General features: G+C 39.8%; 1 protein-coding gene across 2 annotated transcripts in view; it reads right to left on the bottom strand.

Moving 5' to 3' along the window:
* The window catches only part of CSTPP1 (centriolar satellite-associated tubulin polyglutamylase complex regulator 1), a 154,017-nt gene that overhangs the window by 76,469 nt on the left and 62,263 nt on the right, over window positions 1-15,285 (bottom strand). The gene's annotated exons all lie outside the window — the stretch shown is intronic.

Here is a 15,285-nt window from a genome sequence, read left to right as displayed (position 1 = left end):
CACAGATATAGATAGATAGATAGATAGATAGATAGATAGATAGATAGAATCTATCACTTCCTTAAACTTGTGTGTTACTGGAAGTGGAAAACAAAAAGATGTCAGCAATAACAATGCTTCCAAAAACACACTGACTATTTTTAATATGGTTTTATTTAAGTCCATTCTGCTTCTCTTCCACCCTCTATCCACATAGTGTGATTTAATGGACTGAAATCCCTTTGACAAGATAAATGAGATATCACTTCATATGCATGCTGAATTTTGTAGATAACATTTTACTAAACTCAAAACCAAGGAAGTACTTCTTGTGCATTAGTGGTCAGGTATCAGACTAAAATCATAAGTGGAAAGTACTCCATGCATATTACCACGATTGCACATGAAGTAACCTATCAACTGTATGCTTAAACTACTTCCCCAAGGGTGTGATGGCTACCAGAATTAGAAGTCAGGCACTCCCAACACTTGTAGTTATTGCCACACCTTGTTTTGCCAACTCCTAAGATAATCAAGTACAACTTTTGATTTCTTTTACTCTTCATAAATGAACACGCACCACATGCTCTAAATATAGTATCAGTTGAGCATTTTCTTGAACTTACACAGACCAAGTAACTTGTGATCATCTCAAATAAGAAATAAAACATGATGCAATTAATCTCATTTAACTTGAATTTACCTATATTGCTAAAGGAAGAATGTGAGCTTTTAAGAAACTAGGGGGTCCATTACTAACCCTGTTTTGGAGACCTTGGAGAGCCACATTCCTATCACACCTAATAATAATAATAATAATAATAATAATAATAATAATTTATTTATTTATTTATTTGTATTCCGCCCTATATCCCCTAGGGGATCCAACACATTCAGTTTTATATGCCTGAAATCTCCTGTGTTACATGGGTACAAAAAGTATTCAAAAGAATGTGTTAAACATTCATGATTTTTTGCAAAGTCTTACAGAATGCTTTGGCTTTGGAAAGAAACAAAAAGAAATCCAGAAAAATCAAGAGAGTACTCTTTTCTCCTAAATTAATAGATAGACCAGACTAAAAACATCAATCTGTCAATGGAATATGAAGCAACCTCCCTCTGTTGAAGACCAAACTAGATAATTAAATATATTATTGTATTTGCTTGCCTTCAAATGCAAACACATGCAAATCTTTAAGATATGTAGAACCAAATTCTCTCTTGAGGCAAAGAGCAGGAGGAATTATTGTTGGTTTTATGTTATGGGAGGAGGTGGCTCCTTGTTTTGTCAATCCAGCTGGACAGGATTTCTCAGGAAAATTATTTATGTTATTAAAATGTGGCAGTTTAATTTATTATCCAATTTGGCCCATGTTGTAGGTAGAGAGAGTAACAAGAGGAACTTGAATAGGGCATCACCGGAAAAATCCATTCTATAGTATGCCTGTTAATCTTAAAAGATGCCACAACTCTCTGTTGTTTGTGCTAAACAGCAAGCTAGTTAATGTAAGTATGCAAGATCTAGGTATAAAACTAGTTAGCCCTGCATTAAATAGGCTCATGCAAGCATACTTCCAGTCAGTAAGATCTCCTATTCGATGACTATTCATAAAGTTAAAGGGTGGGAGACATACTCCAAGAAAATAATGGCACAGACTCTCCCTCCTTGGGATTCAATGGAATCCTATAAGCTTCGTTTGCAGAATACGGCATTCCAAAAGGCATTCTCCTGCTATTTCCCAAGAAGTCAATCATTCTTACAGAAATGCCTGTGAAAAGATGGGCAGAGAAGGGAACAAGATGGAATGAACACCCCTTTCACTGGTATAAGGGAAAGCATTTCCATATTTGAAAGCTGTTACACAAAAGCTGTATACAGCTGTATACCTGGTCTAGCAGGGAGTAAAAAGGCTTACCAAAAACTTTCAATAGCATTTCTGGATGCCGTCCAAAGGTATGAAAGTCTATGAAGAAGTTTCAAGGGACTTGGAAATTCAGTGCTCTGAGACAACTGATACCTCGACAAAGATTTCCCCCTTTCTTGCCCTGGTATAATTGTGTATAGTCGTTAAATTAAATCACATTTTCTAACAAACAAGCAAAAAGGTATGATGAACATAAATCATGCATTATTCTAACATTAATCATTATGCTTTTCAGAGAAGAAAGGAAAAACTTTAGGTTCCCAGTCACCCCAGGGAGACAAATTCACTAATTAAAAACCCTATTAGGAGAAGATATAAAAGTTTTAGATTGAACACCTAACAGGTGGTTTCTTGTTCAAACACCTGTGCTTTTACCTCATAATCTGTTCCCATTGAAGGGAACGTAAGCATCTATTTCACAAAGATGTTTAGCCAAAGAAAACTTTCATCAGCCAAATTGTCTCTTCGTTGTTAGGGATTTTCCTCCATTTGTATAAATATTACACTAAATCAATGGTAACCCTTTCTGCTTAAGAAAGGTGCATTTTATACTTTTAGAAAAATCCCAACTGAATTCAGCTACAAAAACGGCAGTCTGTTTAATAACATGCTGCAATTACTTTTTCAAATTTTGGCTTATAATCATAGCAAAGAAAACAGTACATTACAGAGTTTAATTTTTGACAAGGTAGATTATAGAATATACTTACTTACTTACTTGCTTACTTACTTAGGCGATCCCTCGTAGTCCGAGGATGATAGTCCTCCAAGTGTAGTATCCTGAGGGTGGGTCCGTAGGTGACTGTAGAGCCCTGTTCTTGATCTGCATCTTCTCTCGCAGTGAGAGCATCAGTTTCCAGGTGGAAGGTGGTCCCGGTCGGGGTTGGCTTGACGCCCCTTCCTCTTGGCACGTTTCTCTCTTTCACCCTCCATTCGTGCCTCTTCAAATTCTGCAGCACTGCTGGTCACAGCTGACCTCCAACTGGAGCGCTCAAGGGCCAGGGCTTCCCAGTTCTCAGTGTCTACGCCGGAGTTTTTAAGGTTGGCTTTGAGCCCATCTTTAAATCTCTTTTCCTATTTTATTTCTTGCATTTATTAACCGCCGCTCTCAGCCCTAGGGCGACTCGTGGCGGTGTACAATACAAAAAATACACTTTACAAAGCAATCAGGACAACAAACTAACATCACTAATACACAACATTTAAATTACACTAAAAATCCGCTGCGTCATATTATGGAATCATAATCAATCTCGTAGTCGTAAATTCATTCCGGTTGTCATTTCCAGTAACATAGCACTCAGTTGAAAGCCTGCTCGAAGAGCCACGTCTTCAGGCCCTTACGAAAGGCCTATCCTCCAACTTTCTGTTTTCCGTTCTTGAGTTCGGAATAGAGCAACTGCTTTGGGATACGGTGGTCAAGCATCCAGACAACATGGCCAGTCCAGCGGAGTTGATGGCGGAGGACCATCGCTTCAGTGCTGGTGGTCTTTGCGTCTTCCAGCACACTGACATTTGTCCGCTTGTCTTCCCAAGAAATTTGCAGGATTTTTCAGAGGCAGCGCTGATAGAATCGTTCCAGGAGTTGCATGTGATTTCTGTAGACTGTCCACATCTCACAGGCATATAGCAGGGTTGGGAGGACAATAGCTTATAAACAGGTACCTTGGTATCGCTACGGATGTCCCGGTCCTCAAACACTCTCTGCTTCATTCAGAAAAATGCTGCACTCACAGAGCTCAGGCGGTGTTGTATTTCAGTGTCAATGTTGACTTTTGTGGAGAGGTGGCTGCCAAGATAGCGGAAATGGTCAACATTTTCTAATGTTACACCATTAAGCTGTATTTCTGACATTGGAGAGGGATTAGCCGGTGACTGCTGGAAGAGCACTTTGGTTTTCTCGATGTTCAATGACAGGCCGAGCTTCTTGTATACTTCTGCAAAGGTGTACAGAGTAACTTATAGGTCTTCTTTTGAATGCACACAGACAATGCTGTCATCAGCATACTGGAGTTCTATAACAGGTGTTGTTGTAACCTTGGTTTTGGCTTTCAGTCTGCTGAGGTTAAATTGCTTGCCATCTGTCCGATAGATGATTTCCACTCCGGTGGAAAGCTTCCCATCAACAAGGTGAAGTATCATAGCGATGAAGATGGAAAATAAAGTCGGGGCAATAACACATCCCTGTTTGACACCTGATTCCACCTTAAATGGGTCACTTTGGGAGCCATTGCTGTCCAAGACTGCCATCATGTCATCATGGAGGAGCCGCAGGATGTTCACATATTTGTTAGGGCACCTGAATTTTTGGAGGATAATCCAGAGAGAGCTGCGATAGAATATATGGAAAACAGCAAATCTTTGTTTATTGTTATGTATGGCAACCTAGCAGTTTGAAAACATGCAAATGCAAGTAGATCAATAGGTACCGCTTCTGCAGGAAGGTAACGGCGGTGTTAACAGACAATGCTGGCTATTTGGATTAGAAATGGATGAGCACCACCAACCAGAGTTGGACACGACTAGACTTAATGTCACGGGGAAACCTTTACCTTTTTATACATTCTCTTCTTCCTCTGAGGCCTTCAGAGCAGGGTTTTAACCAGCACATCAATGACTTAAATCAAGAAATAGTTTTCTAAGATCTACAGAGACACTCGCTGGAATACCCCAGCAGCGAGAGTCCAAAAGTGGCAGGCTCAAACCCAGAACCTCAATCAATGGCTGATACCAAATGAGAAACTCCCCCCTGGGCACACAGAAAACTGGGCGACTTGGAAGGCGCTGAACAGACCGCGCTCTGGCACCATGAGATGCAGAGCCAACCTTAAGAAATGGGGCTACAAAGTGGAATCCACAACATGCGAGTGTAAAGAAGAGCAAACCACTGACCACCTGCTGCAATGCAACCCGAGCCCTGCTACATGCACAATGGAGGACCTTCTTATAGTAACACCAGAGGCACTTCAAGTGGCCAGCTACTGGTCAAAGAACATTTAATCAACTACCAAGCTTGCAAACTTTGTGTTTTGTCTGTTTTTATTTGTTTGTTCCTGTCAGATCCCCAAAATCTGGAGGAAAGCAAGAGTCATCGCCATCTTGAAGCCAGGCAAAGACCGTAATGACCCAAAAAGCTACAGACCAATCTCCCTGTTGTGCCACCTCTACAAAGTTCTGGAGAGACTTATTCTGCATAGAATTATGGAAAATATAGACCCCTGTCTGATCCCACAGCAAGCTGGCTTCAGAAAAGGCAAAAGCTGCACATCGCAAGTGCTGAACCTGACCCAGCACATAGAAGATGGCTTTGAAAGGCAGCAGATCACAGGAGCTGTCTTCATAGACTTGTCAGCAGCCTATGATACTGTGAACCACCGCCTCCTCCTGAGAAAAATGTATAATATCACAAAGGACTACCACCTCACCCGCCTCATAGGAAACCTGCTACAAAACAGGAGCTTTTTTGTTGAGTTCCAGGGCCAGAGAAGCAGATGGCGGAAACAGAAGAACGGCCTGCCTCAGGGGAGCGTGCTTGCTCCATCCATGTTCAACATCTACACAAATGACCAGCCACTGCCAGAAGGGACAGAAAGTTTCATCTATGCTGACGATCGTGCCATTACTGCTCAAGCAGGGAGCTTTGAGATGGTAGAACAGAAGCTCTCCGAAGCTCTAGGTGTTCTTACTGCCTATTACAGGGAAAACCATCTGATCCCTAATCCATCTAAAACACAGACATGCGCCTTTCACCTTAAGAACAGACAAGCATCCCGAGCTCTGAGGATTACCTGGGAAGGAATCCCACTGGAGCATTGCAGCGCACCCAAATACCTGGGAGTCACTTTGGACCGTGCTCTGACCTACAAGAAGCACTGCCTGAACATCAAACAAAAAGTGGGCGCTAGAAACAACATCATACGAAAGCTGACTGGCACAACCTGGGGATCACAACCAGACACAGTGAAGACATCTGCCCTTGCGCTATGCTACTCTGCTGCTGAGTATGCATGCCCAGTGTGGAACACATCTCATCACACTAAAACAGTGGATGTGGCTCTTAATGAGACATGCCGCATTATCACGGGGTGTCTGCGACCCACACCACTGGAGAAATTACACTGCTTAGCCGGTATTGCACCACCTGACATCCGCCGGGAAGTAGCAGCCAATAGTGAAAGGACCAAGGCAGAGACATCTCCAGCTCATCCCCTGTTTGGGTATCAGCCAGCACGTCAACGACTTAAATCAAGACATAGTTTTCTTAGAACTACAGAGACACTCGCTGGAACACCCCAGCAAGCGAGAGTCCAAAAGTGGCAGGCCCAAACCCAGAACCTCAATTCATGGGTGATACCAGATGAGAGACTCCCCCCTGGGCACTCAGAAGACTGGGCGACTTGGAAGGCGCTGAACAGATTGCGCTCTGGCACCACGAGATGCAGAGCCAATCTTAAGAAATGGGGCTACAGGGTGGAATCCTCGGCATGCGAGTGTGGAGAAGAACAAACCACTGACCACCTGCTGCAATGCACCCTGAGCCCTGCCACATGCACGATGGAGGACCTTCTTGCGGCAACCCCAGAGGCACTCCAAGTGGCCAGATACTGGTCAAAGGACATTTAACCAAATACCAAATTTACAAAATCTGTGTGGTTTTTTTTTCTTTCTTTTTTTTTTCTTTTTCTTTTTAATCTCTGTGTTTGTTTTGCTCTGTTGGAATTGTAATACAATGGTTGCTGATGACACGATAAATAAAATTTGTTTGTTTTGTTAAAAATGTAATACAAATGTCTAGTTGCTCCTGACACAATAAAATAAATACTGGCTAGCAAATTTGGAATGGATATTAGACTGAAAGATAGGAACAATTTGTTCATAAAGGTGCCTCCATTCATGCAAGTATAGGTAATGGCTGGTGTCTTGCTTGACCAAGGCAATATGTATTAAATGGTACCTCCACAATATAGACGTTACTAGGCTCAACTCATGTGAAGGCAGTATCTGAGCTGCTACATGCATGAATCAACACAGTAAATTGCCCGAGGCCACCAGAGCTCTGAAGTGGAAAAAAAGCCCCATCAGAGTTTCTATCTATCATCCTAAGCAAGTACTTTAGCCACTTGCCACCCTAACTGCTTTAGAATATAAAAATGCTAAATTTCTTTTCATCTTGGCGTGGAAAGGTGTAACTCATGGTCCAAAGGTATTTTTGAGGCTCCAAAGGCCAAAGGCTATGGCACAATAGGAAAAGGAAATGGCAGCTGGAGAGGGGGTTAAGTCCAGGGGATACTGCCTCTTCTTCTCTGACTCTGACGCCAGGGCAGTGGCAGCTGGAATGGAGGGAGGAAGGGCCTTTCATCTGCTTCTCGGCCTGAACAAGATGAAATGTGAAGTGTGTTATGAAGTGTGTTAGCGGAAACAAAGATGGTTAGTGTCTGAAAAGGGCTTATGAATTTAAAAGTCTTTCCTGATGTTACAACATAAGACAGCATTCAGCCAAAGTATCTTAAGTCCCAGGGAATTAAATGTGATAGTGAAGATTACATTAAACTTTTCCTCCACTGAAACCCATCCAATATAATGGTCAGCATTAGATAGGTTATGCCTTTGATTTATTTATTTATTTTGCAGGGGAGAGGAGAACACCTGAATCCCTGCAAAAGATCAAGATACTGTCTGTCCTCACAGAGAATGCCTCCTTCCTGTGTGATGAAAAGGGGTAGGGGAAGAAATGAAAGAAAGAAGAGTTTCTCAAGCAAAATGTATTAAATTGGATTGGCTGAGGAGTACTAAAAGAAAAAAATATAATAATTAAAACCAGAGAATTGCCAAGTCTTGCAAAGCATGGGGACTGGGAGAGGCACGTGCTGACCTCATGAAACTCCACAGGAGATCTCTGAGGGACTGTTTATACTTGGGAAATACCATTTTAATTAAACAGTCCTGAGGAACAGACAACAAACTCCAAAGACCGGGTCACTTAGACTCCAAAGGTCAAATGAAGAGAAAGCATAAAGGAGACAAGGTTTTTTGATCACACTTTCTTCTTTTGTAAAGGATCCTATGGATACAACCAATTTATATCTGTTCTTCTGTGATAAGATTTCATACAATCAGAAATATAACAGGTAATTGCCTCCAAGTATTATTATAAATAATGTAACCTTTTAAATAGGCACATAAACTACAATGTGTACTTTATTTTCCAAAGTCCCATGATTCAGGGCATAGGACACTGTTCATAGCAAAGGCAAATTGATTCCTGCCCATGTTCCCTCCTCAATTCTTGAAAGTATTCAACATTTCAAAATCATTGATGAATGCTCTGTCACTTCACACACACACACAGCCTTTATTGGCATACAACAACAAAATTGGCATACAACACTGGTATATACAAGAGGAATCACAGATAAAAAGAAAACATATTTAAAGTTATTAATCTCATGGGTAAAATTTGCACCAATCTCTCAAAAGAATGCATAAGAGTTGTTCAGAAGATATGGAATCTGATAACACCCTTGCCATTGAGAACACTGTGAAAAAAATGCAATTCCTGCTTTGCATCCATATATTATCATATTTAGGGCAAACAAACAAAGAATGATGAAGTGTTTCAACAGAGACCAAGTCACAAGAACAAACCTTTAAGAAACGTTCCACTCTCTGCTCTGTCATTTAAAATACTGGCATGAACTTCACATAGTAGTTGCCTTCAGCTTGTATTGCTATATGTACAGGCAGTTCCCGACTTACAAATATCTGACTTATAAATGACTCATAGTTACGAACGGGGGTGAGACAACAGGAAGTGAAAGAAATTTGCCCCTCAGAAGGGAAATTCACTCGTGGGAGAGTTATCATGGGGAAAACATGTTTCCACTGAAGCTTTCTTGCCATCTTTGTTTCCACAACAAGGCAAAAATTTCAAAATTCCATTATCAAGGTTACAGGAAATGAGGTGAAATCTTCTGAACATGTGCAGACAGCAAAACAAACACCACAGGGGTGTTAACCCTTTCCTATGCTATCCAAACCTAAAATATATACAGTATACTTTTGGCTGGAGTTACACTAAAGATGTACCTGTTCAGTCTTTCAAACAAATGCAACTTAAGAACAAACCTACAAAACCTATATCGTTCGTAACTTGGGGACTGCCTGTACTAAGGTGTGCTACACTGTCAGTTCAGTTATACTTTTAAAAACCACATAGAAAGCGATGGACGGGGCCAGCAATCTAATCTTGCAACACAAAACATAGCTATGGGGGAGTCTTCAGGATGCAAAGTAATATTTAATTATTTACTTTCTGTATTTATATCATACTATTCTCAACCCTGAAGGGGACTCAAGATGGCTTTACACATAGGCAACTATTCAGTGCCTTAAAACAATGTATAATTAAAATAAGCATTTAAATTAAAATACATTAAAACATTTAAAAACATTACATTCACTATTAAAAACGACAGTATCCACAATAGTAATAGTAATACAGGGTGAGGCAGCATAACTTCCTTTTTTCAAAACTTAATAAAACCCATTGTATGAATCAGAATTTTTTCCCCTTTTTAAAATGTAGGTGCATACCTAAAGTTTTGTTTTACGTAGTTTTGAAGATCAAATTAGGTAGGTGACGTCCCCCATTTTCCATTCTCCATACAATGAGTAAACCGATTTCTGGCGTTTGACATGACTCTTGCCAGCATAGCAGGCGTTTCTTCCTGGATGTTGGTCTCCAAATCTTGTAGGGTCCTTGGACGGTTCACATAAACACGGGATTTCCAAAAACCCCATAGAAAAATATCACAAGGGGCCAAATCTGGAGAGTGGACCAGCCACTCCAAATCCGCTCGAAAAGTAGGCATCAGCGGCAAAAGCACGCTCCTCACTGTTCCAATGCATGATGGTGACTGAACTATGTCAGACAAAACTTTATACTTCCGCCTCTCGAATGAGACCACTAGCACTCCGCTACGTATTCAACCAACTGAGTGGCATGCATTTAAAAAAGGAAGTTATGCTGCCTCACCCTGTAGTTTGATGAAACTAAGCTGCCCAGATGTGCAACTGCACCATATTTAAAAACTAGCATGCAGCAAAAGTGAAAGAACTAAAAAAGATGAAAAGTAGAAACTGAAGTTTTAGTATTCACATTCTGCTATATAAGCAAATGAACAAAACCAACAAGAATCTACTGAAGTCATACTTTAATTCATTCTAGATGGAAGGGGTTGGATTGTCTGTTCATTTTTTGCAGCATGCAGCATTCATGGCTCAGTGGGTCTACTAACCTTAACTGGAGGGAGGGGGGTTTCTAAACAAAGAAAGAGTATTCTCTAAGACATGCCATATTTATCCCAAAATTGTACAAACAGCAAGCTGGTTGAATGGATAAGTCAGCCCGTTGCTACATTTCTAAGCGGGGTGAGTCAAATCCTCATTTCTGGAGTAAAGAAAGCTTATGCCGCTACAAAATATCATTTTAATAACATCCCCTTTCTGATTAAAGTTCTGCACACAATTTGAAACTATCTTCATTGCCACCTTTCCCAGAGGGGAAAAGGCTGCATCATTTAAATATATATTAAAGTATGTAAATATATATAGTATTAAGCTTGCCCCTTCCATTGAAGTTTCATTTCTAAAAAGATTATGAAGCAAACAAAGAACATGTCTAGTCAGAATGCGGCCTCACATTGATGCTCATATTTGGACAGGCTCATACAGGTGAAAGCGGTCCTGCAGGAGCCTAGCTTCAAAGCTGGAAATGTTGTTTTTGGATTATAACTTCCCAAACCTCTTAGTAAACAATTGTCTATGCTGGTGTTCATTACAATCTAGTGTGAGTTTGTATTTGTGAAAATCAACAGAGATTTCCCACTACAAATAGAATTTGTCAAATGAGACCATGGCATCAGATCGAATTATCAACCAAATTAATGTACACATTTAATTTGATGTGAAGAAATATTTAAAAAAATAACAACTGACGATTCTTAAGCAATATACAGGCATGTGGAAACAACTTTCGGGTACTCTTTAAGCAAACAAAGAACTGAAAATGGCAGACAAGTCACAATACCATCAGAGTTTCATAATAGCTTTTAATATCAGGCAGATAAATGACTTCTTCATACATTTTTTTACATGCTCTATTCCTTCTGTTATACAGGGACATTCTACACTTGAACACAGATTCAAATCTATCTGCTTCACTATAGCAAGCAGATGGAGACTGGTCTATGAAAAGCTAACATCCACACCCTGTCAAGGAATGCTTATCCAAAGTTAACTGGCAAAAAGAAAGCATATTGTCCTGCTAACAGTTGTACAAGTGCTTAAGGGAGCAAATAAGCAGAAATAATCTCCAATGTAATGAAGTCATACTGAGCTGTATAAGCACTTATGCAATCGCTTTTGCAAGAGTAAGCAAAGTACTGTATTTGACACCTGTGCAATAACGACCATTTAAAAAAAAGGCTTGACTGGTAAAAGGCTGATGTTTATCAATAATTCTATGTGTGTATATATCATAAACTCCTTTGGTTGCTTCTGCTTACTTCCTAGGGCATGTTAGAATCTAAATTAGTACCTATTAATTAAGACATCTGAAGACATGATCGTTCCTTTATCAGTGCAGGACTTCAAGATTGATCACCGCTGCCAGTTTACCCTTCCCATAGTTGAGGCTATCCAGTCATCACTCCACATTTGCAATTTTGACTTTTGCAGTATTGATTATTTACAGAGTTTCTCTAGGAATCTCTAGGTTCTCCAGAATGACTCTATGGTCAATTTCATCCAGTCATGTTCATATTGGAGGACCTAGACATTTCTAGAGAAAACACCTCTCTCTAGAAGAGGTTGAATCTTAGATCCTCCAGTGCAATACTATGGCCAGCTTCCAGCAGAAGTTGACCATACAATCATGATCAAAGACCTAGAAAGGTCTAGAGCTGTATTCCCTCACAGGTGAAAAACCTGTGAAAGTGAGCAAAAATTCAAAGTGTACTTCTCTAATTTGACTATCTTTCCTTAAAAAGCACACTGTAAATCACAGCAGTTATTTAATTTGGTCATCACAATCTCTTTATTTCAAGCTTGTCTGTCTCTTGTAGTTTAATAACAATTCTGCAAGCTAATTCTTCAGATGCTGATGAGGTGGATAAACCCGCCAGGTCAAAGCATAAGACATGGTTAGTTTCAAGTCCCTTCCAGCTCAGATTCTGTAAGAATCTGACTGAAAGAAACAGACCTGAACCAGTAGAATAATTTGAGGCTCAACTTTTGCATTACATCACTGAAGCTCATGTTTCCTGGGACTGTGACACAACATGACATCTGGAATTATCACTCCATTAACAAAAACTAAGCCACAACTACCCCAAACTAAAGCTACTACGCCAGGCAGAATATTCCAGACTCCAATGTCCATTTGTAGAAAAACAAATGCCGACGTTTTTAAAGCTTCTAAATTGGTTCTGAGGTTTATAAACTGAGGTATGTTCGAAATAAACATGCTTGTAATGACAAAGAACAACAATGGTTCTAAGATAAAATTGAGAGAGCAATAATTAAAACAAATTGGTTAAAGAAGAGGGAGAAGTCTGTAATGCTTACGCTAGATGAATTGGAATGGGGTGAAGAGAATTAAGCCTTCCTTTAAATTAGATTTTTGATTTTTTTTTTTTTTACAGAGGTGCAAATATTAATTTTTATACAATACAGGTTGAGCATCCCTCATCTAAAATGCCTGGGACCAGAACTGTTTTGGATTTTGTTTTTGTTTTTTTTCAGAGTTTGGAATACCTATATCTGCATATATGTACATAATGAGATAGCTTGGAGATGCGACCCAAGTCTAACCATGACATTCATTCATGTTTCATACAGATATTTTATACATAATACCTTTAAGAATGTTGTGCATGAAACAACATTTGTGCATACTGAACAACCAGAAAATAATCGTGTCACTATCACAGCCACACATGAGGACCATTTCAATTTTGGGAAATTTTGGAATTTGGAATTCTAGATAAGTGATACAAAGCCTATATGATAAACTATTATGTATTCTTTTATATTTATTTATTAATAAAAGGGCCCTGCTTGAAACCCATAATATCTTCTTTCTTTTGAATCCTTGCTGTATACCATTTCTCATCGAAGGAGAAGGGGTGTGTTAAAATAGATGCGGCAATCTTAACTGCTGTTGTACACTCCTATTCAGTATGGTGGGACTCCCGTGAACTATAGGTGTAGAAATCTTAAATATGACAGATATACCATCAGGATAACAACTACAGTTTGATGAAGATTCAGGTTCTTTTCCAGATACCCAAGTGCCAGCCCCAATTTGTTTGCAAATTCTTCATTATTTCCTCCTCTGCTGCTATTTGTCAGCTTGGCCATTTGGATATAATTGTTGCAACCCAGATCAGGAAACAAGACCATAAGATTAAATCCACCACACTTGACTGTGGGAAAAACAATCCTTTTTTATTGATGAAAAAATGGTTACAAAATAGAGGAAAATGCAAAGTCAAAAAGCCACAGTAAAACTCAGCAGTCAGGAAAATCTCTGAACTAGATCAAAATTCCAAAAGCAACACTATAGAAAACCTGGAACCTCACTTACCATACTTGGAACTAGAAGCCTCTGGGAATGCAGGCCATGGGAAACAGGAACTCAGCCAAGGTAATGCCTCAGTCTAAAACGATGCTTGATCTAACAAGACAGCCTGGGGGGGGGGGCACTTTAAACTAAAGAAACTGTTTCGGGACACGCCTCCAGGCTTGGAAGCCTACTTCTGCTTTAATCTACTTGACCTTCGCAGACTCTGTGATTCACTCCTGTTTTCCCAAATCTGCCTTCTTCTATCCTCATTAAAAAGGCAGGTGTTAACTCCTCTGGAGAGTTATCACCGCTTGACTCTGAAACATCCTCATCAGGATGTTTAGTTTCACTTTCCCAGCCACTGCCCTCAGAATCATCAGTTTCCAAACCATCAGGGAAAAATACATGTTCAGTTGCATCAGGAAATACAATCATAGAATCAGGTTCAGGTTCACACGGAGGCTGAGGGTCAGGCTCACACAGAGGCTGAACCCCAACAATAATCTACTAATGAATCTCTCCAATCTTTAATAGTTCACTCTTTTTCTCCCTTCCACATTGTAGCTATTATTAGTCTCGCAGTAACAAAGCAATATTGACAAATTTCTTCATCTTCTGCGCTAATACACCTTCTGAATAGTCCTAATAAGCACATTTCTGGGGTTCTCTTGACCTTTTTGTCGATCATATTGTTTGTTTGTTTCACCACTTTTTTACATAATTCTTGAACTGCATTACAGGTCCACCATGTGTGGAAAAAAGATCCCATCACCTTCTTACATCGCCAGCAAGCCCCTTGTCCTGTTTTCTCTATTTAGGCAAATAACTCTGTATGTAAGTTCTATAAAACATTTTAAACATATTTTCTCTAATTGAGCCTACCACTAAAAATGTAAACTCCTTTTCCAAAGATGTTTCTAATCTTCCAAATCATTTTTTCTGTCTAAATCTTTAGCCCACGTAATCATAATAGTTTTATCTGGTTGTCTATTATGTTGTATTCTAAAACATATTTATAGAACCTGGAGATTAGTTAGGCCTCTGTTGCCTTTCTCGAAGATACATTCTAACTCTGATTTTTTAGGGGCAAATCCTACCTTTGCGTCCTAAGGGAAAGCAATTTCCCATACATAGCCTGCTAGGTTCAATGCCAGCTTGTAAGAAGAGAAGGTCTTCCTTTCCTCCTGCTCTGGGAGCTTTTTCAAGTTTAAAAACATTGATATAAACTTAGCAAACTCCAAGCTCATAGTTTTCCTTTCCGACTGAATATGCAGCTGAAGAACAGAAGTTTGTTTGAGATCCTGTGGGTCCTCCCAAAATGCCCTCACATCCCACAAACCTCAATGATAGAGGAGAATAGATTAAAGACTTTTCTGATGCTTCATAGGAGAAGGCTGTGAAGTTAGCTCTCTTTCTCCCTCAAAGAAAGAGATCCAAGAACTCCTACAGCCCAGGGGAACACTGTCTCAGGAACCACAGAATTGTAGACTAGCTGTTTATTAACAAATTTGACTAAATGCTGCTTTTCATTTTAATGCTTTAATATGTGTTTGAGCTGTTTCTATTTATGCATGTTGTAAATCAGATCGATCCACACCCAATTTTCCCTAGCATAAGACAGGTTTTGATCTGCAACCTTGCCTCCTGAAACCCCCCATCACAGGAGCTACTGGACTTGTTTTACCTAAAATGCTAGGGAGTAGCCAGTAAAAACCCATGGGGAAAATATAATTGAAAAGGTCTTCCTAGGTGAAA

Source organism: Anolis sagrei, chromosome 1, assembly GCF_037176765.1.
Source record: "Anolis sagrei isolate rAnoSag1 chromosome 1, rAnoSag1.mat, whole genome shotgun sequence".
NCBI lineage: Eukaryota > Metazoa > Chordata > Lepidosauria > Squamata > Dactyloidae > Anolis > Anolis sagrei.
The sequence above is the reverse complement of the archived record's forward strand: the minus strand, read 5'-3'. Positions and strand labels throughout refer to the sequence as shown.